The sequence below is a fragment of the Lynx rufus genome, unplaced genomic scaffold (genome assembly GCF_022079265.1).
Source record: "Lynx rufus isolate CCGP_SWC_20201006 ecotype Redwood Valley unplaced genomic scaffold, mLynRuf1.p SCAF_10, whole genome shotgun sequence".
NCBI classification, from domain to species: domain Eukaryota; kingdom Metazoa; phylum Chordata; class Mammalia; order Carnivora; family Felidae; genus Lynx; species Lynx rufus.
Window position 1 is genome coordinate 75,865,432 of NW_025814824.1, and position 27,603 is coordinate 75,893,034.

Genomic DNA, 27,603 nt, shown 5'->3' on the forward strand with positions numbered 1-27,603 from the left:
TCCATTGTAATTAAATATGAATGGTCCTTGTCGGGAAAAAAAAAAAGAACATCATCAAATATAAAAAGAAAAGATAATAAAGCATGCTTATTATGGATAAAATTGATTCATATGGGATAGCTTTTAAGCTTTCAACAGGTGTCCCAATCCTCTCTAATGCTTGTCCATTTGGTTTAAAATGCTTTTTAAATCTGAAGATAGCACAAAACCTGGAAGTGACTTATATCTCAGAAATGAGAGGGAGAGCATGAGCATTTAGGGATTAGACACACGAAGTGATGTATAGGAGTTTTGGGTCTAGCCGGCTGTGAGAAGGGGATCTAGGAAAGGCAGGAACTCTCTGCCTTTCCTGCCAGTTCTCTGGCAGGAACTCTCAGAATCCAGAGGCATGATTTCTTCTCTGAACTCTTGTGCTAGATTTCTAGACACGTCTCTTGGCTGTGGAGCCTAAAACAGAGTTTAGGCATTGGCGTCTATATTCTTGAGGTTGAATCCCAGTTCTGTACCCTGTTAACTGTATGACACTCAACAAATAACTTCAGCTCTCAGGACCTTGAATTCTTCTTCTATCAAATGGGCACCAGGTCCCTCTCAGGTGATCCGTGAATGTGTCTGAAGACCTTAACAGACTGGGATGTTAATCTGAACCAACCAGGAAGGATTTTTAAAGAGTGTGGGACTCTGAATTTGATCCAAAACGTATCAGTGGCCCAAGGTGGGCATGGATCGTGGATTAGGTGTGAATTTGTGGAATGGGGAAGTCAAAGTTACATTTCCAAAGTTAATGCCGCCCAGTTAGTCTAATAGGGTGTCCTATCATGTATGGAATCCAAACACATTTAGAGGTTGACTTTAATTCTGAACATCTCATTTCAGGAAGGATGTTGATAACCTAGAGCACCAAAGAAGACTGAAGATCGTAAAAGTTCTGAAAACTGGGTTACATAGGGTATTTGCTAGAGAAGTTGTTCACCACAGTGAACAGATGATTAATGGGACATGAAGATACTGACCCTCTTCAAATATTTGGAAAATACCTGGATAGGTAACTATGAGAACCAGTGAGTGGTGCTTTGAGTGACAAGTTTAAAGTCAACACGAGGAATCCTTGTTTATCTTCTCTCTTCTGAAATATCCAAAACCTCTTCCTCCACCCTCACTCTCAGCAGGTGGCCTTGCTTGATATTTCACCAAGAACATGGAGCCAACCCAGGGAAAATTTTCTCGAGCTCCCACCCTCACATCCACCAACCTCCCTATATCTCTACCAATAATCTACATTCTGACCTACTTTTAGATTCCATATTCTCAGATTTCTTAGCTAAGACCAAAATTTCTACCTCCTCAGAGGACCTTATCGTCTCCCATCCAATCAAAGACATTCTTAGGCAATTCTCCCCTGCTTCCTTCTGCGTCATTAATTTCCCATCTCTCTAGGACTTTTTCTTTGAGCATACAAAATCATTATTCTCCCAATACTTTCATCAAAAAAAAAAAAAAAAAGGTTGATTCTATTTTTCCTTCCATCAACTACCACACTTATCTCTTTCCCTTTAGGGAAAAATTTGAAATAGTTTGCAAATTCTCACTTCCTATTCTCTCTTGAGCCATTTCAGTCAAACTTTTACCCACACGATTCCCCTGAAAACACTCTTATCAAAGTGACCTATGATTGTTGTGTGGCTAACTCCAGTGATCAATTGTCCATCTCATCTTGTGTGACTTATCAGCAGCATTTGATCTCTTTGAATACCCTGATGCTGATCTTTGAAACCTTTGATTGTCCACTAGGACCACTCCATGTACCTGGTTTCCTTCCTTCCACTCTGGCTACTCTTTAGTCTGCTTTGAAGATTCTTCCTAATCTCTTCCATCTCTAATCATTGAATGCCTAGGAATCCAATCTGGAATGCTTTTTCTTTAGGAATACTCAGGAGTTAGGCTTGTCCCATGTCCAATTTCAGGGAACAGGCCTTTAAAATGCATCTTTATGATGCCTTCAGGACTTTACCTGCAGCCTGGTGACATAACTCCTAAACACCAGATTTCTGTAACCAGTGGTCAACCCAACATCTCCACAGCGATGTCTCATTTGACATGTAAAGTGAACTGTCCAGAAGTACACCAAACCTGCCTTACTCATAATTTTCTGCACTCTAAATCATGGAAATGACATCTTTTTCTTTTCTAAGGCCCAAAATACTTTTCACCTTGTGATCTCTCTCTCTCCCTGTCTCCCTCTCTCTCAAATCTATCAATCCTTCTTGTCTACCTTTAAAATATAACTGCAATTAGATCACTTCTTACCACATCCACTGTTATCTCCTTGGTCCAAGCTTCCATATCCTTTTACCTGAATTATTTCAATATCCATGATCTGTTTAACCTGCCTCCACTTTTACCCCGTTCAAAATGTTCTCCATATAGCAACTAAAGTAATCTTTTTACACTTGACCTATCAAGACCCTTTCTACAAAGAATAATTTAATTTTTTAATGTTTATTTATTTTTGAGAGAGAGAGAGCACGAGCTGTGGAGGGGCAGAAAGAGAGGGAGACAGAGAATCCAAAGCAAGCTTTGAGCTGTCAGTGCAAAGCCCAATGGGGGCTTGATCCCCCAAGCCATGAGATCATGGCTCACCAAAGTTGGACACTCAACCTACTAGGCCACCCAGGCGCGCCTCTACTCAGAATCATTTAAATGCAGCCACTCTGGAAAACAGTGTGGAGGTTCCTCAAAAAATTAAAAATATATCTACCCTATGACCCAGCAATAGCACGGCTAGGAATTTACCCAAGGGATACAGGAGTGTTGATGCATAGGGGCACTTGTACCCCAATGTTTACAGCAGCACTTTCAACAATAGCCGAATTATGGAAAGAGCCTAGATGTCTATCAACTGACAAATGGATAAAGATGTGGTTTATATATACAATGGAATACTACTTGGCAATGAGGAAGAATGAAATCTGGCCATGTGTAGCAATGTGGATGGAACTGGAGGGTATTATCCTAAGTGAAATAAGTCAGGCATAGAAAGACAGATACCATATGATTTCAGTCATGTGTGGATCCTGATAAACTTAACAGAAGACCATGGGGGAGGGGATGGGGGAAAAAAAGTTACAGAGAGGGAGAGAGGCAAACCATAATAGACTCTTACATACTGAGAACAAACTGAGGGTTGATGGGGGGTGGGGGAGAGGGGAAAGTGGGTGATGGGCATTGAGGAGGTCACCTGTTAGGATGAGCACTGGGTGTTGTATCGAAACCAATTTGACAATAAATTATATTTTATATATAATTTATATATATATGTTATATATATATGTGTGTGTGTGTGTGTATATATATATGTGTGTGTATATTATATATATATGTGTATATATATATATGTGTATATATTATGTGTATATATTATATATATATAATAAACATGACCACTCTCACTCAGAGAGTAAAAGCCAATGTCCAAACCATGGCCAATAGGACCCTACATGGTCTACCCATTGCCCCTTGGGGCCCATCTATTTTTATTTAATAGATGGCCCATTGCCCCTTGGGCCATCTATTTTTTCTCCCTTCTTCTTTTTCTCTCTCTGTTTTAGCCATATTATCCTCCTCAGCACATCAAGCACCCTCTCACCTTTGAATCTGTGTGTTTGTTGTCCCATCTACTTCGAATGCTTTTCCTCCACATAGTTTCATGGCTCACTTCCCTCAGGTATTAACACAATGGCATCTTCTCAGTTTGACCCTCCCACACCTCACAATTCCTGTCCTCCTTTCCTGTTTTATTTTGTTTTCTTTAATCTTTTCTGACGTTAGCATGTCAAAATGTGTTTTACTTAGCGTGTGTTTTACTTGAGCCTTCCCCTAGAATATAAATGCCAGGTGGGTAACAATCTTTGTTGTTCACTGCTATATCCCCAACACCAAGAATAGCCCCTGGCATATAATATGTATTCAATAAATATTTAATATGTAAGTGACTGGCTGGAAGGAAAGATAGATAAACCAGACTTCTTAGGAAGCTGGTAAGCTCCCTGTCATGTGGCATACATCATGGAAGCTAAAGACACATCTATAGCATTGGATAGGTTATTTCCCACTCTGTGATTTTATGAATGAATTACAACTTAAGTGATGCCGAGTGCTGGGTGCTACTCTGTGATGCTGACATAGAGGATAAAACAGTATGACCTAATGTTTACATTTTAAAATAATCAAGAAATCATGAGATGGGTATAACCCCATTTTACGGATGAGCCACTTGTGTGCCAAATGTTGCCAGTAATGTGCGACGTATCACATGGCTAACAAGTGACAGCAAAAAGAAGTAATGGAAATAGTTTTCTGTAATAAACCATACTTCCCTCTGGCTTAAAGTCTGGATCTATGTAAAGTCTTGTGGGCAATAGTTTTTTTTTTTTTTTTTTTTTTTAACCTCTTCTCTCATGGTTGAAATTTAAGTAAAAGAAGACTCACTCTGTATTATTTCTGAAGGAAGTTTTCTTACATGTGCTTTATTACCTATACAAATTATTTTTAAACTATTATTTTATTACAATGTCTCCTAAGAAGAGAACACATGAATCTAAAAGCACCATGCTTTAAGCTACTTTATGTATGCAAGTGGGTAGACAGAGCTTTTGAAAAACATTCTGCCTTATTGCCCACAGTTAAAAGGTAAGAACAAGGTCCCATGCAGTTCCTTTTACTAAGGATTATAGATTTGATCTCAGGAAGGTGAGGTAATGAGGTCCAAGGTGGTGATGATTCAGCAGCTGAAACACAAACAGAACCTTAAAAACTCCTGAATTGGAGACCAGAGTGCACACTTTCTTCTGCGGTGACAAGGGAGTGACCTGGGGTTTGGCTCGTATAACTCTTGTCCCTTGGGACCTTGTGAAGCACACACACAGCTGCAGTTTCTGAGTAAGCTGAACCCTGGAAGGGGCAGAAAGAACAGCTAAATCCTCAAGCAGGGGTTTCCTCCCCCCCCCCCCCCCCGCTGCCTTAGGTACAAAATATATTTTACTGATGCTTTGAAATAGAAAGATAACCATTTTTCAGCTCCCTGAGGGGAAATCCAGCATGTTTACCATCAGGAATGGTCACATCCTGGGTGTAGCCCCCTAAGTCTTTGGGGGGATTCAGCCCAGATATCTGGCCTCTGTTCCAGCCCTCACTTCCAGCTGGCAACATTGCTGGTCAGGCTGGACTTGTACCCCAATGGTCATTTAAGATTAAGATTAAGATTAATAGTCATTAAGATGTGTACCCAAAAAGGTCACATCTCAGGGTGCCTGGCTGGCTCAGTCGGAAGAGCATTCAACCCTTGATCTTGGGGTCATGAGTTCAAGTCCCATATGTGGTGTAGGGATTGCATAAATAAATAAAACTTTAAAAAATAAAAAAGAATCACATCTCAACCTACACCATCCATGCAGAGACACTGACTACGTCTTGCCCTGCTCCTTTTCCTTTTCCTTTATTTTCAACCCATTTGGAAAATTCTCTCTCAAAAAGGGAAACATCATGGGCTTCTGACATCATTAGGGATCAGCGTGGGGGTCATAGTGTAGGGACTGTGATGCATTTGGGAGGGACATGTATGTGAATCACTCAGCACAAGGTGAAAATATTGGTGGAAAAATGTAGCCACCCCACTCTGAAATTTATTTAAATATAGTATCCATGACCCATGTTTCCAGGGAATTTAAAACAGTGGTTTCCATTGACCACACAATCCAAATTCCAAAGAATCACATACTTAAGTGTTCTTTTATGGACTTGACACCGGAGGAGGAGGAGGAGAGAGGAGGGACCAAAATAGTTCAGAGTGATATGTAAATAGTTCAGGCATGATGTGTGTGTATGTGTGTGTGTGTGTGTGTGTGTGTGTGTGTGTGCGCGTGCGCGTGTGGTGTGTGTTTGCATGTTTGCAGAAGCTTGTTGGCCTCGAGGGGAATACAAAATACTTGGGGCCTGCCAAGGTATATGGTTTCTTTTACATTACTTTATCATATTGGGAAATCTCTCTGCCTTCCCCTAGCATCCAAGATACAAAGAGCTTAAGACACAACTTTGCCAACAAAAACTACCGTTTCCAATCTCACTCCTGTGGGGCCTAGTTCAACAACACTTGTCAAAAGTAGCTTCCTGTACCCCTTGCTCACCAAATGTCCTTTATCTTTGTTGTATGCTTGGCTCACAGTTTTAGAAGTCAAGATTTTCTAACTAGTGGCTTTCTGCTAATGCTGGAGAGGAAAGGGGCCATACAACAAGGAAGGTTTCCTAATTGACTCAGAACTTACAGTCTGCACTGGTCATAAGGGCTTGGATTCTTTTGTGCTCCTTTGGAGTTCTACAAAAACCTTTCTTGGTCGCTTCCAGTTTTATCTCTATCTTTTTGGATGGGGGCGATTATTACATAAGTTCCCAATTTCCTCTTTTCCCCCTTCTTTGATGAACATCCTAGTATTATTTACCTTTTGTATTTACCCCTTATGTGCCATATTGGATTTATGAGATTTTTGGTTTTCTGGGTTCAACTCTTTAGAACCTATTTCTTTTTTCAAACAGATTGCATGATTTTATGCCTAGATGTTTAAGAGCAATTGAGGTAGGGATAGTATAGTTGATCTCTTTGAGAAAAGAAGTCATTCTGTCCTGATCTACAAATTCCATCCTTTACCTTTTCTCTCTTATGTTCAAGTTCATCTAGAAAAATTTATCCTTGCTTTTACTATAACTTAATTATATGTAAAGTTTTATTTATTCATTCATTTATTTATTGGGTTCTTGTTAGGAGTTTAGTTATTATTTTCTCCTCCTGATGGTCCTTCTGCCTTGAACAATTTTATCTCTCAAGACCACTATACTTAATAAATATAAATTACATCCCCCTGGTGATAACCCATATCTCTACAATAAATCAATAGGATTCTAGTCTAGAGTACTCAAATGTGACATCTTAGTTAGTCTTGGTGACATGAAGAAGAATGACTGCCTTATTCCATAGGCTTAGAATCATGAAAGTAGTTGGTAAGTCCAAAATAATCCTTAATGGCATCCGGCTTTCCCGTACGTCCACAGACAACCTCTTGCAACATTCGTGTATTCAGTTATATCATAAGAGAGTTTTAAATATCTCAATCCAAATTAAGTTCAATGAACACTTCTTTTTCAAGTCTAAGTTTCTCACTCTGCTGTTTTGTATGAGTTCCAAAACTGCATAGTCTTCTGTTTACTGGACAGCTCTAAGTTGGATTCCCACAGGAATTTCTAACTCAGGATGTCTGAGACTGAGCTCATCCTCCTCCTCCCTCTGTTCCCTATCCCATGGATTTCCTATCTCCAGGACGATCCACAAACCACTTAACCAGAAACCAGGAAGTGATTCTTAACATACCATTATCCCTTACCCCTAGTGCCCTACCATTCCCAGAATGCTAGTAAGGCTACCTCTTCAAGCTTTCTTATATCTGGTACCTCCACTGCATCTTGTGGAAGCTGTGCTTTTCCTACCATGCACTTTTATTACAATGACCTCCTAACTTGTCCCTGTACTCGCAGTTCCATCCCTTCCACTGCACATAGTAGTCAGAGTGATACTTCTCAAGCACCCGTTTGACTCTGCCACTCTCGAGCTTAAAACCCTCCACTGAGAAGTCGCTCGTTGTCCTCAAGAGAATTTCAAGTGATTCTTTTCATTATCTCTTTGATCTCGGTGCTTTCCATAATCACTCGCTACTACAAATATACTAAACCTTTTTTAATTCTTTGTACCAGGCATGCTTTTTCACTCAAAGGTATCGATGCCTTTCTATCCACTGCTTCTTTTGCCTTGGGACACTCTCCAGCGGCAACAACCCTGTCATCCCCTTAATACCTATGTGTCAGATTCATTCATTAAAGGATCAGTAAGTCCCTCCTCCATGCCAGGTACTATGCTAGGTGCTTGAGATAACAGATCAGACAACATCTTTTTGCTTCAAGGGTCACAGTGTAGAAGAGAAATCAAAGGGGAGCATAAATAATTTTAATGGACAGTAAGATGGAAAGAAGAAGGCATAAAGGAAATAGTTATGGTGGATAAGGAAATTTGGCTTTCTAATGAACAAAGCCAAGAGGCACAGGGACCAGAGACTGGGTGTCAAAGGTTTTACAGGTTCGAACACAGGTTTCCCTTCCACCCAAGACAAATGCATCCTTGCTGTAGTAACAGTTGGGAACATTGATCCATGACCACAGTGTACACATTCATAGCGAGGGCTGTTGTTAAGGGGTTTTTTTGACAGTTACAAAAACAGGGAATCTTGTGATTAGACCAGAAACTTGAATTTCATCTATCTCATCCCCCAACAAGTCTTTTAATCTCCTCAATAAAATTCTCTACGTGTGGTCTCTCAATCTCTGCTTGAATATCTCCTATTGCGAGAATCCGGCTCTAACTTTGAAGAAACAAAATTCTGGGTTTAGAACTAAATGTATGTGTTCATACCCTGCTTCAATCATGCACTGACCAACAGAATGCAGCCACTTCAACTTACCTCTCTGTTTGTTCTTCACCTATATATTAGAAATGAACCCTGGGTTATAGGGCCACTTTCTGAAAAGTGGGGAGATCTAGCACATGAGACTTCCCAGCACTGCAACTGACACATAGTAGGTGTTCAATAAACAGTAGTTTCTTGCACTGTGTGATGCTCTCTCCTTCATAAAATACCTGTTAGGACTTCATCCTCGTGTGGCATTTCTGCTTTCATATGTGGCTAGTAGCTATAAAATTTGCCATCCTGCTTATTAAATCTACCTAACACCTCCCTAGAGATGCATAATTGAGTGATTTTGGCATGTGAAATAAAATACAGCAAATGTTATTGCTATGATTATTCAGCTGCCAGGATGTTTTACAGCGGTACTCAGATGATGGGTTACATAGGAAGCTCTGGGGTAAATAAAATGAGGTTCTGCAAACTTTTAAATGGTTCATTTAACCTTACTCTTTAGGGAGAGAGAAGAAAGCCTTCACCTTTCTCCCTCTTGAAAGAATGAACGTTAAAATACCCTGCCAAATTTTGCATTCAGCAACTCAGGAAGTATTTTTTGTTTTTATATTTGACTTTTTAAAAAATTTTTCATAAAACCTATTGCTTCTTAGCCTCTGGACTCATTCACAGAGATAAGAGAAAATAAGAATAGTGAAGTATTTTTATTGTCTTTTGCAAATCTTACCCTTGCTAGAAGGTTAGCTTTGTAAAGATGAGAATCATATGTATCTTCCTCAGTGTTCTGTTGCCAACAACCTACCTGAACATTGCTTTGTCTAGAGTTGTTGCTTGAGAATTCTTTAAAAAATAATTCTTGTGAAACTGGCTGTTATTCTCATACTAAGTGACTACTTAATAAAGGGGCCTTCACTGTAAGAATGCTTTAGGGGCACCTGGGTGACTCAGTCAGTGAGCATCTGACTATTGGTTTCGGCTCAGATCATGTTCTCATGGTTTCGTGAGTTTGAGCCCAGCGTCAGGCTCTGTGCTGAGAGAGTGGAGCCTGCTTGGGATTCTCTTTCTCCCTCTCCCTTTGCCCCTCCCCTGCTCGTGCTGTCTGTCTCTCTCAAAGTAAATAAATAAACTTAAAAAAAAACTTTATAAAAAAGAATGTTTCAGATGGGATAGAAGAAAGGACAAATGTCCAGACACATATGTGTATGAGACTTTTGTCACAGCATCTTGTCAAAAACAAAAATATTTAAAAAGTTAAATAAAGATTGGAATGCCCGAAACAGAAGTTTGTAGTGAATCTATACAATAGTTTTCAGTCTTTGAATATGATGATACAGGTAGATTCACTGATATAAGATAATGCTAAAAATACAATTTTAATTGAGGGATGGTGTTTATAGAATGATACAGCCCAGTTTTTATTTTGAGATGGTGGGATGTACATAGTTTTATTTATTTTCCTTTGATTATTCTGTGTATAAAATTTATATTTAAAAAATCTTTTTACATGGTATTCATTTAAGAAGGTCTTTTCATCAGGAGAACGCTCTGTTTTTTAAATTTGTTACAAATGTAGTTTTGCACTTGGCACTGTGTCACATCAATTTCCCCCATAACATTTTATTGACATGTACCTTGTTAGACTACCTTACTTGGGCAATATCACCCCAAAAACTTCTTAATATTTTGCTATTAATATTCAGTTGTATTGGGTATATTTAGCATAGTTCTCCTTGGAAAACTCTGAACACGTGAGAAATGTCTTGGAAAATAACCTTATATCCTTAGATTGCCCTGTCAGAAAGAAAGGAAGGAAGGAAGGAAGGCAGGCAGGAAGAAAGAGGAAAAAGAAAATAAATCTGAAATTCTTTCTCTCTCCCCACCTCAAACCACCCCCATTCTTTAGGGTAGTGTTGGCATAAAATCCACGTTGTTTCTAAAAAAAAAAAAAAAAAAAAAAAAAAGACAAGAAAAAGAAAGAGAATTAGACATTCTTGGGCAGAAAGAAATTATATATTATAAAAAGTTTCTTAAATCTGTGTTTTCATCATCGGAAGATACAGAAAAAAATTAAGTACAAATTTTGTTTTGGGTGGCAGAAATCAAATATGACCTTTATTGTCAATGATACAAAAAAGTCAATTCCACATTGAATGCTGGGGATTGTGGGGCATACAGGGACAAATGTGTCCTCATCCTTGCTTCCAGTATACTCTTCTACTTCCTCTACCCACATTCTACTCTTGGTGTGTTTTGAGTTTGACTATTTCAGATAGTTCATGTAAGTGGAGTCATTGTAGCGTTTGTCCTCTGTGACTAACTTCTTTCACCCAGCATAATGACCTCCAGATTAATGTATGATGTTGCATACAGCAGGATTTCTTTCTTTTTTAGCACTGAACAATATTTTGTTTTACATTTTTTTATTCGTCCATCTGTTGATAAACACATAAGTTGTTCAATGTCTTGTCTATTGTGAATAGTGCTGCAACAAATATGAGAGAGCAGATCTCTCTTCAAGGTCCTGATTTCAGTTCTTTTTGATAAATACCCAGAAGTGGGATTACTGGATCACATGGTCATTCTTTTTTTTTAATTTTGAAGAATTGTTGTACTGTTTTCCATAGGAACTGCCCCAGTTTGCATTCCCACCAACAGTGCACAAGGCTTCCAGTTTCTCCATATCCTCACCAACACTTTTGTTATCTTTTGTTTTGGTTTCGATAATAGCTGTGCTAACATGTGTGAGGTGGTATTTCATTTTGGTTTTGATTTGCAGTTCCCCGATGATGAATGGTGTTGAGTGTCTTTTCATATACCTGTTGGCCATCTGTATGTCTTCTCTGCAGAAAGGTCTATTCAAACCCTTTGCTCATCTTTTTTTTTTTTTTAATTTTTTTTTCAACGTTTTTTATTTATTTTGGGGACAGAGAGAGACAGAGCATGAACGGGGGAGAGGCAGAGAGAGAGGGAGACACAGAATCGGAAACAGGCTCCAGGCTCCGAGCCATCAGCCCAGAGCCCGACGCGGGGCTCGAACTCACGGACCGCGAGATCGTGACCTGGCTGATGTCGGACGCTTAACCGACTGCGCCACCCAGGCGCCCCCCCCCCCCCTTTGCTCATTTTAAAAGTTGGGTTATTTGTTTCTTTTGCTACTGAGTTGTTAGAATATGTTACATATTTTGGATATTAACCCTTTATTAGATATGTGATTTCCAAATATTTTATTATGTTGATTGTTTCCTTGTATGCAGAAGCTTTTTAGTTTGATATAAGCCCACTTGTCTGTTTTTACTTTTTTTGCCTGTGCTTTTGGTACCGTCTGCAAGAAATCACTGCCTGAATCAGAAGCTTTTCCCCCATGTTTTCTTCTAGGATATTCATGCTTTTAGTTGATAAATGTTAACTGAGTGATTTGATATCAGTTCTGTCCTCGAAAGGTCACTTACAGTAGGTGTGCAATTGGGTGTTGCTAATTGACCCACACTTCTCAAGGTCATATAGGATTTAATGAGCTGCTGTCTGTAATACTGTTCTCTAAACTGTGAGAGGTTACCACAACACCATACTGAAACTAAACTGTTGGCTTCGTTGAAAATCAAGATAGCTTGGCTCAAGGATTGTGGTAATTGCTAGTACTTGTTAACATTACATTCATGACAATTTTTGATAACAAATCAGTTACCAAGCTCAAGAGGCCCCCTACCACTCCCCAGTCATGTCCTATCACTCCACTCCTTTGTTTCTATTCTCCAAACTTTTCACTATTTGATGTTTCTTATGTACTCTTCTGCTGCGTCTGTTTCCCTGTATTATAATGTGGCCACTGCATGAGCGGAGGCCCTGTGGACCATATTCAATGATACATCCTCAGTTCCTGAAACAGTCATGGTCACAGAGTAGACACCTCATTTGTGATTATGGAATCCATTATCAGGTGCAGGAATAAATGGACTTGAGTTTTCAGGGCTCCAAGAAAATCTGAAGAAAGAAACTCTCATTTCTCTTTTCCAGAGAAGACTCAAAGAGGTTGAGCGACTTGCTGAGTTATAAAACTACCCTAACTCCAAATTCTATCTCTTCCCTTTCTACATGTCACAAGTAGGTCTCCTCTCTGGTGGTATATTAATCTCCTAGGGCTGCCATAACAATGAACCATAGACTAAGCCTCTTTAAAAGCAAAAAAATTATTTTCTCAACATTCTGGAGGCCACAAGTCCAAGATCAGTGTGTCAACAGGTTGACTTTTTCTGTAGACCTCTCTCTGGTTTGTACATGGTCATCTTCTCCCTGTGTCTTCACAAGGTCTTCTCTCTGTAACTCTCTGTGTCCAAATTTCTTCGTGTTATAAGGACACCAGTCATAATGGATTAGAGCCCACCCTAATGACTTCACTTTACCTTTCTTACCTCTTTAAAGACCATGTCTCCAAATGCATTCATATTCTGACACACTAGGAGTTAAAGCTTTAATATATGAAATTGGGAGGTGGGGCACATTTCAGTCCATAGCAGGTGGTGATTTGAAATACTTCAGTCTAGTCCTGGTCTGTCACTAATACACCTTACATGCTAATGTCTAATCAATTTGAAAGATTTTCTGAAAGAACTATCACCCACGGTTCTTGTACCTATCATCTGAAGTATCCGAGGAAGATCACCTTTTGAAAATGAAGCCAACTCTTTCCTTCTTTTGGAAATGCTTACTGATCACCTACTTTATGCCAAGCATTGTCCTGATTAAGGCTAAAAGAGAATGAATAGGGCAGGCAGAGTACTACTTTCAGGGAGTATCCAGTCTAGTAGGGGAAGCAGGCAAGTCCACAGAGAAGGATGATGCAGGGTCATCTCTGCCATAACAAAAAGAAACTCGATCCTCTATTGGAGCATAGAAGGGCAGCTAACATGGACTTATGGTGAGATAAGCATTTCAAAAGGGAGTGATTCCTAAAGAGATTTGAAACGTAAGTAGCAGGTAGGCAGGCAAGGAATAGGGGTAAGTACAGTGGACTGAATAGTGAACCCCCCCAAAGGACATGTTCATTGGAACCTCAAAATTTGGCCTTACTTAGAACAAGAGTCTTTACAGATATAAGCATCTCAAGATGAGATTATCCTGGATTAGGGTGAGCCTTAAAACCAATGACCAGTGTCCTTGTAAGAGACAGAAAAGGAGAATATAGAGACAACAGAAGGAAAGGTCAGGTGAAATCAGTGCAGGGAGATTGGAGTGATATGTCTAAAAGTTAAGAAACACCAAGAATTGCTGTCACTTACCAGAAGCTATAAGAGAGTCAGGAAAGGGTTCTCCCTAAGAGTCTCCAGAATGAACCAACCCTACCAGTAGCCTGAGTATAGACTCTTGCCTTCCTAAACAACGAGAAAAATAAATTTCTATTGTTTTCAGTAACACAATTTTATGATAACTTGTTACAGCAGCCCTGTGAAATGAATACAGTAAGTATTCTAGGTGGGGAATAGCACTGAACAGTCTTAGAGGCAAGAATCTTGGTAGAGAACTATAAGTAGTCTAGAGTGACAGAGCACACTGTAGCTCAGTGGTGACAAGTGGGCCCTCACAAAATAAGTAGGGCCCAGATCTTGATGGGAGAGTCACTTGGAATCTGTCACTTGCACGTTTGAGGGACTCAATTTCCTTTTCAATAAAATGAGATGCGTGGACTCTATAGTCTTTAAGGATGCTTTAAATTCAAATAATAGCACAAAATAAAATAAAATAAAATTGGATTTTTTTTTTGCCCCAGGAAAGAGCATACCTAAAAGGCCAAAATAAGTTAAAATCTAAATTCTTACTAAGAAAATGAAACAATACCTGAGGCCTCTTGCTTTTCTCTCTCTTTCCTTCTATCCACTCTTTCAACTCTGCCCAGAACCTTATTAAACCAAGCACCAGAATGTAACAAGACGAAAGGCAGAAGGCTGCATGTGAGCAAGCTCTGGTGAAATCTGAGTTTCAGTTTTACAATGGCCCTTGGGAGCTATCTCAGTTCCCTCTCACTGATAGTCCTCTGCTGAATTGCCAAGCCATGGGGAGGAATAGAGTGCCATCACTGGCTTGAAGGAACTCAGAGTCTAGTGGGGAAGACAAGCAAGGAAGAAAAGATTGCAACCAAAAGGCATACACATGGCACCGGGAAGCAATATAGAAGAGGCAGGAGAAATCCAAGAAAGCTTCCCAGTAGAGGGGATCCCTGAAGCTAGAAGCTGCATGGTGGCTTATAGTAGCATTCAAACAGGTGCCTTTTACACGAAGACACAGTCACAAGTAGGAAGTCAGGAGACAGAGGAAGGGGATGGACTTCTTAGGATTTCATTGGCCATTGGAGACTTTCTGACAACTTCCACAATCTGACCCGGTTCTTGGATTTCTATGAGGCATCTTCTGAATATATTGTCCTTGTTAGTTCCCCCCATTCTCCTGTTTTTGTTCACGTAGAACTCACTGTACAACCACATAGTCTCCTTACTCAATCCGCAATTCGTCCTCCTACACCGTTAATGAGGACGCTCTTTGTTCCCAGGGACAGAAAACCAACTTGAATTAACTTATGCAAAAGGAAAGAGGTGCTTGTTTGTTTTTGTGTGATGTAACTGAGAAGGACAGTAGTTGAACTGGAAAAACTAGAAGAATGGTTTCTCCATGAAGCCACTAGCAGCTTTCAGGATCAAATCTTCTCAAGACAAGAAAGGGAGGTTTTTTCCCCTCCTGGTTTCAGGTGGGGGAAAAAATACAGCCAAGAATGCTGATTGGCTCGGCATAAGCCATGTCATCATGTTGAGTGGTGTTTCCTCTAGAGCGTGTACTATTGTGGGGAGGGAAGGTGGTGCTGGGAGAAAGGAGGAATGTTGGGTGGCCACACAAAGGAGGCCAATATAGACACAGACTCTGGGATGATTGTAGTGAGCTGGGAAAACATCCTTATTTGTGTCGCCACACTGTGCTGACTCCCGCCCACATCCAGCTTCTCTCTCCTCCCTTCTGACAATGTAGAGCTGCAAACCCTGGATACAATCTTGAACACAGACCTTGAGAGCAGTCTTGACCCTACTTACTAATCTGGAATGCTAGGAGAACAATAACTTTGGGGTACACACATCAATGTCAGAAGTCCATGCATGTTTTAGTACCTTGGGTCTTCACACAGCCTATTGCCAAGTCCCAGAAACCTTACTCAAACAGAGTCCCAACAAGCATGGAAAGCCGACTTTGTGGCCCATGGTTAGTTAAGAGAAGACAACAGAACTGTGGATGAAGAATTGGGGGTGGGAGTGGGCATTGTTTGGTGGCAGGCAGGGACAAGGGAAGAGAGGAGGAAACCACTGCAAAAGTAGAACCACCAGATCCCCTTACTCAAAAAGTAAAGGACTCTGCACCCCTCAATAAGGTCCTGAAGGCATTCCTGGCCAGGAGACCTCTACTGTACCTTCAAGATGGAACATTCAGTGATGCTGAACAGATTCGCAATTATAGAAGGAACACCTGGGAAATTTTTTTCTGACCAGAGAGCAGGATCATTCCTGGCTCTGATGGTACCCCCACCTGTACAGCAAATAATGAAAGTCAGGGAGGCCTTCTCTGGAGGGCAACACAAAGTCATACTGGCCCAGATTTGAGTTCAGACCAGGTTTTTGGAGTCTGGTGGGCATGCGTAGATATTTTTAAGCTACAAGACTCACTGTCACCAAAAGAGGCAAACACCTGAACTTTTCTTCCAGTTTTCAGAAGGCACACGTCAGTGTATGGGTCTAAGTGAGGAGTATGTTCCCTTGGCCCTCAGCCCAGGCCCCTCTATGGCTGTGCCAGAGGTGGGATTGAGTGGGAGGACACAGCTCATTGTGGCAAACCTCAGCTGCCCGGCATGTCTGGCTCTGGCAACCACCAAAGGTTAAAATAATTTTAATAAAGTCCTAATGAACAGCTCAAAGCCTCAGAGTTATTCCTAGGTCAATGGAGTTTAAGGCAAAATTCTGGGATCTGTCCATTTTGGTACAGCCATTTACTGTCATGGTTCATGGCAACCACTCACCCATGAAACATTTCCAGAGCACTAAAATTAATAGTATCATAGTGTTCACCATATGCCAAGAACTTTGCTAAGCACTTTGGAGACTTGACTTATTTAGTCCTCAAAGCAATGCTGTTGAGGGTACTCCTGTTATTATCCCTGTTTTATAGATGAGCAAACTGAGACTTAGCAAAGTTAAATAACTTTCCCCCAATGACTTACAGGGTAAACGACAGTGAGTGGACTCAAGTCCAAGTCGATCCAATTCCAAGATTCCAAGCCTGTGTGTTTTAATTGCTATGTAATATGTAGTTCTTACATCTGAGTCTGGCCCAGCGTTAATTATGAGGACTCAGAGATAAATCATATTTCCATCCTCAAATTGCTCACAGACTAATAGGATAGATTAATAAGTAAATCATAATGGTATAGTAGTATATGAATAATGTCCTAAGGCCAGGCTGGAGAGACTGTGAAAATATTAGGGCAGGGCAATTAACCCAGTCTAGGGAATCAGAGAAGTTTTCTGGGGGTGGGGGGTAGTGATTCTGAGTGGGATTTTGAAGGGTGAAGGAGAGAAGTTCACAGAAAATATAAATGGAGTGATCAAGGAATAAGGAATCAAGAATTCGGGAACTTCTAAGTAGTTCAGTAAAACATGAATTTACATTAAGCAATGGGAAGCCATTGGAGGAGCTTACTTGGGGAGAGCTCAAAGCTGCACATTTGGAAGCTTACTCTGGGAATACCTTGGGCCATGGGTGACAGTGGTGAGCAACGGGCTGGGACTTCCGTTAGGAGCTGGGCAGCAGCATGGACACCATCTCTATGGGCATCCCTGGGCATACAGCCTGTATGAGAATTGATGCATGTGGCCAGTGTTTGGGTCACAACCCACCTGTTTTCCATCTGCTCATTTGCACCTTAGAGAGTCCGACTAGTCTCCTATAGGTCCCTGCAAAGTTATTCAGGCATGGAAACTGAAAAAAGTATCCTCTAGTTTGGTTTCTTTGTGGTTGCAGCTGATTAAAACCATATTTGACAGAGTGTAAGGAGGAAAATACCCCTTTATTTGAAGGCAGCGTGTCAGAAGGGAGGTGAAAGATTAGGTGCCTTGGTCTGTTCTGCGATATCCTGTGCTGATCCAGAAACTGGCCTGCTGGAATTCTTCCTAGTGCTAGGGATATAAGGAAATATCCTTGGGAGTCGTGGGAAGTCTCTCCCAAAAGTCCTTTCCCACCCCTAATGGGAGAGTTAAGCTCCCTCCATCTGCCTATGAGCCAAGCCCATGTCTGTCTTCTCCTACACTCCTATGACTATGGCAGTTTCACATCCTGCTTTTTCTCTAATAGGGAAGAAATAAAGCAAATCACTGTGATTGATTTACAAGAAAAATAAAGGTTAAAGGAACTTAGTGCCTAGATGGACAAAGTCTTAAGGAGAACAGCATGAAAGTGTGCCACTCTTGGGAGATTTTGGGCAAGGAAGTACAGATGATTGGAGACAGAATTCAAAGAAAAAAGCGAGAAACAAACAGGTCTTCTCTGTCTGCAGAGGAAGGACTCTATGTACATTGATTCTCTTAGCCCTTGTAGTATTCTTATGAGTTGAGTATTAACACCTTTTGTGGGGGCAAAATAGACATTCAGAGGCATTAACTTATTAGTGCCCCAAATAATGCAGCTATTAAATGGTACAGGTGAGTTTAGCACTCAGGTCCATTAGACTCCCAACATCTTATTCTTGAACATACTACAGAAGCAGGGAATCTGTATTTTTGAGGTTGGCTAGTCAGCTGTAGATAATTTGATGAGTTGGATGTCCATCCTTTTAATACTATTTTACTTGTGAAACCAGGACTTTAGTCCTTACTAGATAGTTCAACCAAATAAAATTGAAATGTCATTGAGGAATCACATCAAGAGGGGAAAAAATCATTCTTCCCAAAGACTCTTTATTCCCAAACAATGAAAAGCATCCTAGAAATCATTAATTTCATCTTTTGGAAGAGGAGGTGTGATTTGGAGTGAGGGTGGGGGAGTGTCATACTGGCCTGAGTTTAAATTATATCACTTCCCATTTTCAAGCTGGACGATCCTGATTGTATTATATCTATTTTTTTCTCTCTCAGCTCAATGATTTCATCTATAAATGCAGGTAGTGTTTCCTGACACTAGAATTAAATGAGATAATTTTGTTAAAAAAAAAAAATCCTGGTACAGGGCCTTACATCAGCTACTCAGTAAATGTCTGATGATTTTAAATTGTCATTGACAGGAGTAAGTGATGATTATACTGTCACAACTACTGTTATCACTATTTCCACGGCTACTATTGTTGTTGCTGCTTCTGAAGCCTTTTGCCTGTAATAAAGAAATTCCCTGATTACTTCTAATGGAAATTGAATGGCTCACTCTTTCTTTGATTTTCCCCTCCCCCACACCCGTTTGGCTTTTTGCCATGGAAACAGAAGGAGACAGTCAGAGAAGAAATACACACACACACACACACACACACACACACACACACAAATGCTTGACAGCCAAAGTGGTAGAATACATCTGCCAAAAATCTACAACTTTACTCCAGGGGCAAACATGTGACTTTGCTCTCCCCACCAGGATGGACTTGTGCTGTCACAGCAAAAATTGATCATCTGTTTGTGGGAAATTATACACAGTTCTCTCTTGTCTGTGCTGGGGAAAGTTCAAGTCCAAATCTTGTTCACAGATTCTGGCAAAGGTTTCCTGCTTCGTATCTGCTGATTTTGTTTCCCAGCAAGTATTTACTGAGCACCTATTATGTACCAGGCATGGGGTTAGCCATGGGGAATGTCACTGAGCAAAAGCATACATGACCTCTGCCTTCTTGAACTTTATAGTCTGGGTGTGGGGAAGAGGGGAAGATTAACATGAATCTAGTGCTTATATGAAGATGTGACCAGAGCTGGGGATGAGAAAGATAAGTAGGTCTTACGTAGTAACAGAGAGGAAAATGTCTCAGTCACAGGAAAATCATCTACACTTGGCCCTCATTGTAAGAAATGCTATACAGCAGAGAGAATAAAAGGTTGGCAAACTAAGGAGAAGGAATGTGAGTTAGAAGGAGCTTCAGGCTTTGATGCTGGACTGGGGCCCAAGCCCAACATTGTCACTTATGGTTTAACTCAATCTCTCTGAGCCTTAGGTTTCTGATCTGTTAAATGGGAATAATCCTCACAAAGATGAAAGTAAATGGTACAGGCAAGCCTACTCTCTCTGTCTGCACAGCTCTCTACATCTCTGCTTCTTAGTTAATTCCTTTACACCTATAAGGTTTAATTTTAAATGCTTATCCTTGGGAAAGTTTGCTTTGACCTTCCCAGAGTAGGCTGGACGCCTCTAACCCCAAAAGCACCATGAACTTGCTTTTTCACCCATTTACTTCACTAATAATAAAATACAGTAGAGAAATGTTTAATGTATGTGGTAGTCAACCTTATGTTGGGCACCATGGGGACCAGGGACCATGTCTGCCTTGGTTATTGCTTTGCTCCCAGGTTCAGGTACATGGCTGGGCCTCAGTAAATAAGTTTGGAATGAAATAGAATAAAGCCTCTAACACACACCTGGCACAGAACAGGCCTTTGATAAATGGAACTTATACATTGTTCGATGTCATTGGTACAGAATATTTTTGCATAATGAAAATCACTGTCAATAGTAACTAAGCTTAACCCCAATTTAAGTTTATGATGATGGCTCCTGTGTTCCCTGGCACTTCCCAGCTTTTCTTCCTTCATCACCTTCTCAGAGGCAAATACTACCTGAACTTCCACCATTTTTACTGTGTTGCCCCATCTATCACTGTCCAACCTTACTCTACCAAGTAGACCCTGAGATCCCTAAATGCAGAAATGACCCTCTTTGTTCCAATTCTCCCAAGTGACTGGCTCAAGAACGTTGTGAGATGGAGTCTGAGTTACCCAAACCCACCATCAGTTAGAAACTATTATAACCCTGCCCTGGGCTAGCACTTACACTTTCCAAAATACTCCTATTCACCCTTTCACCCAATCCTCATACCCATTATGATTGAACTGAGATTCATCAATGGAAATGGAGTGGCCATATCAAATCCCACTGCAAATGATTTAAATCAGGGATCTCAAATGAAATACCCTTGGAGGCCAGGCAGATAACTTAATGCAGTACAGTGTGTGGGAGGGCACTGGGGGACCCACACTAGAGGAAGAGCAGTTCCCATTAATTGCTAGAAGGGCAATGCTGCCAGATGCTCCATTAAAAAAAATAAAACAAAAGGAATCTAGAATTTTCTACAAATCTCACCACTTTTCAGTGTTGGCATTTGGCTCAAATTCTTTTAAAACACACCGTAATCCAAATAAAACACAGACATGGGTCAAATTCAGCCCATGGACCACCAATTTACAAGCTATGATTTAAATTTTAGAATCTTTAAACATGTTTGCATTGCCCTTCCCAGAGGGTAGAATCTCAGAGCCTTGGATCATGAGAGTGGCTCCTAGGTGTAGTCCACTGACTAGCGAAAGGAGAATGGCTGTTGTGGGCATTTTAATGTCTTGACTTGGCAAAATTGAGAACATGTTGCACTCCACTCTTGATTTTCTTAAATTGTGCTAGTCCAGGAAATCCTGAAGTCTGGAAACTTCGGTTTAGCACAACCCTCGTGTTTTATGAGAAAAAAAAAAAAGCAAATATCCCATGGATGTTAACTATATGAGCCCCAACATCAAGGTCAGGGGTGCTCACCTCCTGTTTGAGATGTTTTTGAACATCAAGACTATCTACTTCCTGTCCCTGCCAGCAAAACTGTTACCTCTGTAAAGGCAGGAGTCCTCTCTTCCTTGCTTAGTGTTATCACACAGTAGGTGCTCTGTCAGTACTTGTAACACACGTTCTTTCCTTTCTGTGAAGTCCTGCTTCAGTGTTCAAGATTTTACTGAAAATCCACATCATCTACAAGGATTCTTAAATTCTGTCTGTTACAATTATGTTTCTCTTCCCTGAGCTCCTTAGAAGTATTTCTGTCTCTTTATTATAACCTCAGCTTTGTGCTAGAGGTACCATTGATTTATCTGTTCCCACAGAAAGATTGTGAGCCCATGGTGAGCAGAACCCATGTTTTATTCCACTCTACATCCCTCCCACTTAGACAAGCTCACAACCTTGTCCAGGGAAGGCACTTAACAAATACCTATTGAAGTGTCTTCCTTGAAGGGCCTGGCATAGTGCTGGTTATTGTGGGTGCTTAATAAGGTCTTTTGATTGCTATGCTCTTTTAGAAGCTAACACAGGGCTCAGAACATGAGAGACATTCAATGTAATTTTGTAAATGAATGAATGGGAAAAGACCCATCAGGCTAAACACAGATCCCTTTCTCGAGAAGCCCCTGGGAGTTTCCAAGGACTTCAGCATCAGTGCAAATACCCTCATTGTCAGGTCTGAAGGGGAATTTGCTGCTAGGCAGTCTCTTGATAGTTGTTAGAGACTAGACAATGAAGGGGCCTGCGGTAGAAACTTGAGAAACCACCCTTTCATGGGGACATGCAAGCTCCCATGGTGCCCTTGTGGTGATGGAGCACGTCTTCACTTGCCTTGAACTCTTGACTCCCAGCCTGAGTCTAAGGTCTGCTGTTGGCCCCACCGTCAGTCAGCAAGGACTACCATAACCAAATACCACAGACTGTGTAGATCGAGCAATAGAAAATGTATTTTCTCACAGTTCTGGAGACTGGAAGTCCAAGATCATGATTTCTGCAGGTTTAGTTTCTCCTGCAGCCTCTCTCCTTGGCTTGGAGATGGTTGCCTGCTTGCTATGTCTTCACGTGGTGGCACGTCCGTCTGTGTGTTATCTGTGTCCTAACTTTTTCTTACAAGAACACCAGTCGTATTGGATCTGGGCCTTACCTGTATCGTCCTATCGCCAAATACTGTCACATTCTGAGATACTGGGGGTGAAGACTTCAGCCTGTGAATTGGGCAGGGAGCACATTTCAGCCCATAACAGCTCTCCAAGCACCACAGCTAACAACTGGTTTGATTTCTCTGAGATGTTTCTACCTTGAGAAATTGGCAATTATGATAAAACCACTCACAGTGTCCATGAAAAAAAGAAATAGCTATGTGAACTTTCATGCAACTTAACGGTACTTACTCCTGCAAGAGAGCAAAATCTTCTCCTGCTGCCATCCATCCCTGTACTGCAATAGCACCCTCTCTTGTATCCATTCCTTACCCACAGGAGCAGGCAAAGACAATTTACTATGTGCTAGACATCTTTGGTTATGATAAATGGTGTGTGTCTGTGTGTGATGTGAACAGACAGGGAAAGAAGAGAAAGGCCCACAACCATTTATGTTGCCCATAAAGTATGGTTACAGACAGTACCTAGGTTTAAGTGCTCATAAATTCTTGTAAAAATGATTTAAATTATAACAACTCCAGAAATAACTTTAACTGTGGGATGGCCAAATGTTAAATTTGCTGGTTGTCTGTGGATCCTGGCAGGTTGAAATAGACAGAACTATTTACTTGGATCATCTTTAATTTGGACAATGCTAACAATGCTAAAAAATGTAATATTTTTTTAAGTATAAGGACAGAACAGGGAACACTTTGAAATTAAAGATTTATAGCTCTATGCAGTTCAGAATATTCCAGAAATGCGCTGGTGTGTTTCTTAGAACATGTATTATTCCTTGAGCTGTTGTAATATTTCTTCAAGTCTCCAATGGGCCTGCTGCATTTTGGCAGGAAGGATGGATTGGCAGAGCCGTAAAGGCAGTATGAGATAATAATAATGGCAAAGAGTGGGGGGATATTAGGTGAGTAAAGAACACTGCAGTATAATGAAGCTGGTGGGGCCAAGCAAACAACTCTCCTGCAGAGTTAAGCCTGTCATGAGAGCATCATGGGACATGCCCTCCATATGACCAAACCATACAGACTCCCTGCCTCATGACTTTGCTTGCATATATTCTCAGTCTTTGAATTGTTGTGCTACATTCTGAGTGATTTTCTAAAATGCATTTTCTGTTTTGCCATTTCTTTCTTTAATTGTATCTAAACTTATATTTAAAACTCTCTACTGACTTTATACATTTAGATTGTGTTTATTTCTCAGACTCTTAAGTTTTCTTTTGAAAAATTATTTTGCCTTTATAATTGTCAAATGTAAAATTCTATGATCAAATGATATGGTGCATAATTATGTATATATGTCTGTACATATATACCTATGTGCGTATATGAACATATATTCCCATGTAGTCTATGGGATACATGATTTATATACTTTATATACTTGTATTCAGACTGTTTTATTATCTCATGTACTTGGGGTTGTACCTCCTCTATTTGCTGTCGTTTATAGTGAGTGTTTTCAGCACATGATTTTTAATACCTCATCCTCTATGAATATTTTTTTTTTGTGTCCAAGGAGAGAATTCTAATGTTGACCTCAAGGCACTTGGGTCAAACCCAGTTTTGCTCTAAATTTCCAACAATAGCTTAAAGGAGGGCAATTCATAATGCTTATTAGGTTTCCAAGGTGGAGACTAGATAGGAAGCTTAGTTAATAGATTGGACTAGAGTTGGGTCCCAGAAGATCCACTGGATCAAGTTCAACAAGATATGAGTCAACAAGAATACTTCACTCTAGCTTTGAAAATCTGTCTGCAGTTTAGAAAGTCATCAATTGTTTTTCTCCCTGTGGAATTTAGAACACATTTCCCCCGGTCAGCCCTTCACCTTCCACTGGTTAGCTCCTGCTGACCTTTCAGGTCTGAGTTTCAATGCCATTTGCATCGGGCCATCTTCCCTTATCACTCTCTCCAAGACTGGAATGAATGAATGTCTTTCATTACACCCTAGTACAGTGGGATCCCATGCTTTCCTCCATTGTCATGTTCATTACACTCACTGATCCTTTCTAACATTGCTATTATTTAGTAATTTCACTTCTAAGTAAATTTCTTAAGGCTTATATTTTTAAATGATTAAACAGAGCCACAGTATTGAGTGCTCACTATATACCAGAAATCTAAAGTAAGATTTTCCCATATATTTTATTTTTTATTATTCACAACAAACATATGAAGTTAGGCATTATCATCTCCACATCAAAGATGACTAGCTAAGAAAGGTCAAGTAATCTTAATATGAGTCAGCTGGTAAGTGGAAGAGATAGGATCCAGATGAAGATCTGTCTTTCAGACTTGTATTCTTAATAATATCCTATATTTTTTATTCCGTATCTATACCCCCAGTACTTCTAGAGTAGGTATAAAATGCACATTTAGTGAGTAAATCCATGTGAATTCTTGGGTGCTGAAATAACAAAACTTTCCAAAGAGGAAAGAACACAGGGGAAATACAATGTTTTGATTATATATTGCTGCATGTGAAACTACCCCCAAGCCTTAAAAAACAACTCTTCTATTATTTCTCATGATTTTGTTGAGCAGAAATTTTGCAGGGCTCAGCTGGGAAGTCCTTCTACATGTGGCATCACCTGGGGTCACTTAATGGTATTCAGGTGAAGGCTGGTCTGCAGGACAAACTGGTGGGAATTCTGGAAGATTGGGCTCTGGTAGGTTCCTCTCCCTCTCTTTGTGAAGTCTCAAGTTTTTTCTATCTGATTTCTCCTGCAGGGTAGTTAAACTTCTTACATGGAAGCTCAGAGATCCAAGAGAACATGGTAGAATCTGACAATCATCTTCAAGCCTAGGCTTGGAACTGGTAGAGCTTTACTTCCATCTTATTCCATTGGTCAGGGCAGTCACAGACCAGTCCAGGTTCCGGGGGAGGGGAAACACACAGTGTCTCAGTGGAAGGAATGTCAAAGAATGTGTGGCCATCTTTATTTCACTAAATGGCAAGAGTGGTATTGGGAAGTCTAAAAAAAAAAACAAAACAGTTTTGAATTAGTGGTGCTTATCTCTGAGTTAAATCAGTTAACTTATCCTCTCTCACAAAATCCATATCTTTTCTGATCCTGCCCTCATCACAGACTACAATACGCTTTACTTGAGATTGCTTGCCTAAAGCCTGGTCCCTGTTCTACACTGTTAGCTTCATGAGTGTAGGGAACATTTCCATTCTGTTTACCACTGTACACACAGCATTCAGCACAGAGATATACACCAAATGGGCACTCGAGAAATATTTGTTGGATGGATGGCTGGCTGGATGGGAAGAATGTGTAGATGGTTCTTCTTCACACTGGATTAGGTGACTAGACCTCAATTCCCTCTTTATCAAAAATTATCTTTGGTGTTCCTTTTAGCCCCAACATCCTATAATTCACCAGCTTAGGGATTTAAGATGACTGTAAGTAAAGCATGGGCCAATGGCATAAAAAGGTTTCCAAGAAAACTAATGGGATCTCAGGCTCTTATGAATGAGAATGCCAAGTCCAAGAGAGAGTCCATTGTACAATGTTCTGGCCTCTAACTGGAAACCACCTCTGCTTCTGACTACAGCACTTTTAGAAAGATATTAACAAATTGGAAACTACCTGGAGGTCACTATATGATGGGTTAAGGGCCTAGATGTCATAGAGAAGTTGAAGAAACTGGGTTTGCCAAAGGGGGGAAAAAAAAAAACTTAAGGGCTTATCATAAATGTACTTAAAATGTTCAGGTTGCAACTTCGAGGTACAAGAAGTGGACTTGTTCTCTGTGAACCCCAGAGGATAAAGTATGTTTGGTGGATCAAAGTTATATGAAAGGAAATTTCTGCCCAATAGAAATTTCTATCCAGAGAGCTGCCTGATAAATGCCATCAGGCTTGGGAAAAGTTGTGAGTTCTCTAACACCAGAAGTATTCAAGGAAAGACTCTCCATGTCTAAATATGGATGTAGAAAAAAGAATCAAAGCACAACTAATAATGGACCAGATGACCTATATCGCCAAAGTACAATGCTGGGTGGTATTTGTGGATTTGGAACCAGAGAGCTGGAGTTCTAATTGCATCTCTAACATTTTGATGTGATGTCAGGCACATGACTTTACCTCTTCAAGAAGAGGCTTGTGAGAATTAATAGAATAATCCATATAGTACCTAGCATATCAAGTGGGACATAGTAGACTTCTATGGAATAAATGGAAATACTCTTTTCATTATTTTTATAGTATTATCATATGAAGGGAAGGAGACAATATTTCCTGAAAATCTGCCTTAACCCAAACTGTGTAGATAGATGATATATATTTCTGTATATGTGTCCATATATATGTAAACTTCTTATCCTATCATGACCCTATGATGTGATTAGTTCTTAAAATTCCCCTTTTAAAAGTGAGGCAACTGGGACTCAGAGTAGAAACAACTCACCCAAAGTCACACACCAAATAAGTAGGTAAACATAGGTTTAAATCTGGATATTCTCACCTCAAAGTCCAATCTCTTTGAAAATTAGCTGAAACTGCCTTGTAAGTATGTTCCTTTATTCTAATGATGCCATTTTAGTTAAATGTTAAATAGGCATTTGTCTTATTTTCTCCACTTAGCCAGAACTTTGAGGGCCACGAACTATATTTGTGTGCTGTTCATACTCTATCCCTAAGTCGGTTCTGGGTCCATAAAAGTTCTCAGTATTTCTCACACGCTGTTGTTCTGCTGGGAATTTATTTCTGGAGAAAATGACTTCTTATAGTATTTATTTGGGGTTGTTGGAACCTAGACATTGAAAGCATAGAGTTTATATCCATAAATATTTTATTTCTTTGGGTGATCCTCAGCCCTTCAATCCAATCTGAGTATTGAAATGGACCCCACTCCAAGTTCATCTGTGTGTGCTTCTAATTCAAAGTGTGGGTAATTTAGGTTAATTTAAGGGACACAAGCTTGTCTATTGCTAATTGGGTGATTTGGGGCAAGTGACTTGAAAGCACTCAGACTCAGTTATCTCATTTGTAAAGTATGCATAATAGGCCCTCTCATAACTATTTTGTGAAATTCAAAAAAGAGGTAATATAGCACAGGAAAATGATGTTTAGCAAGATGCTTCATTTTTCTTCTGCAAACATAGTGTT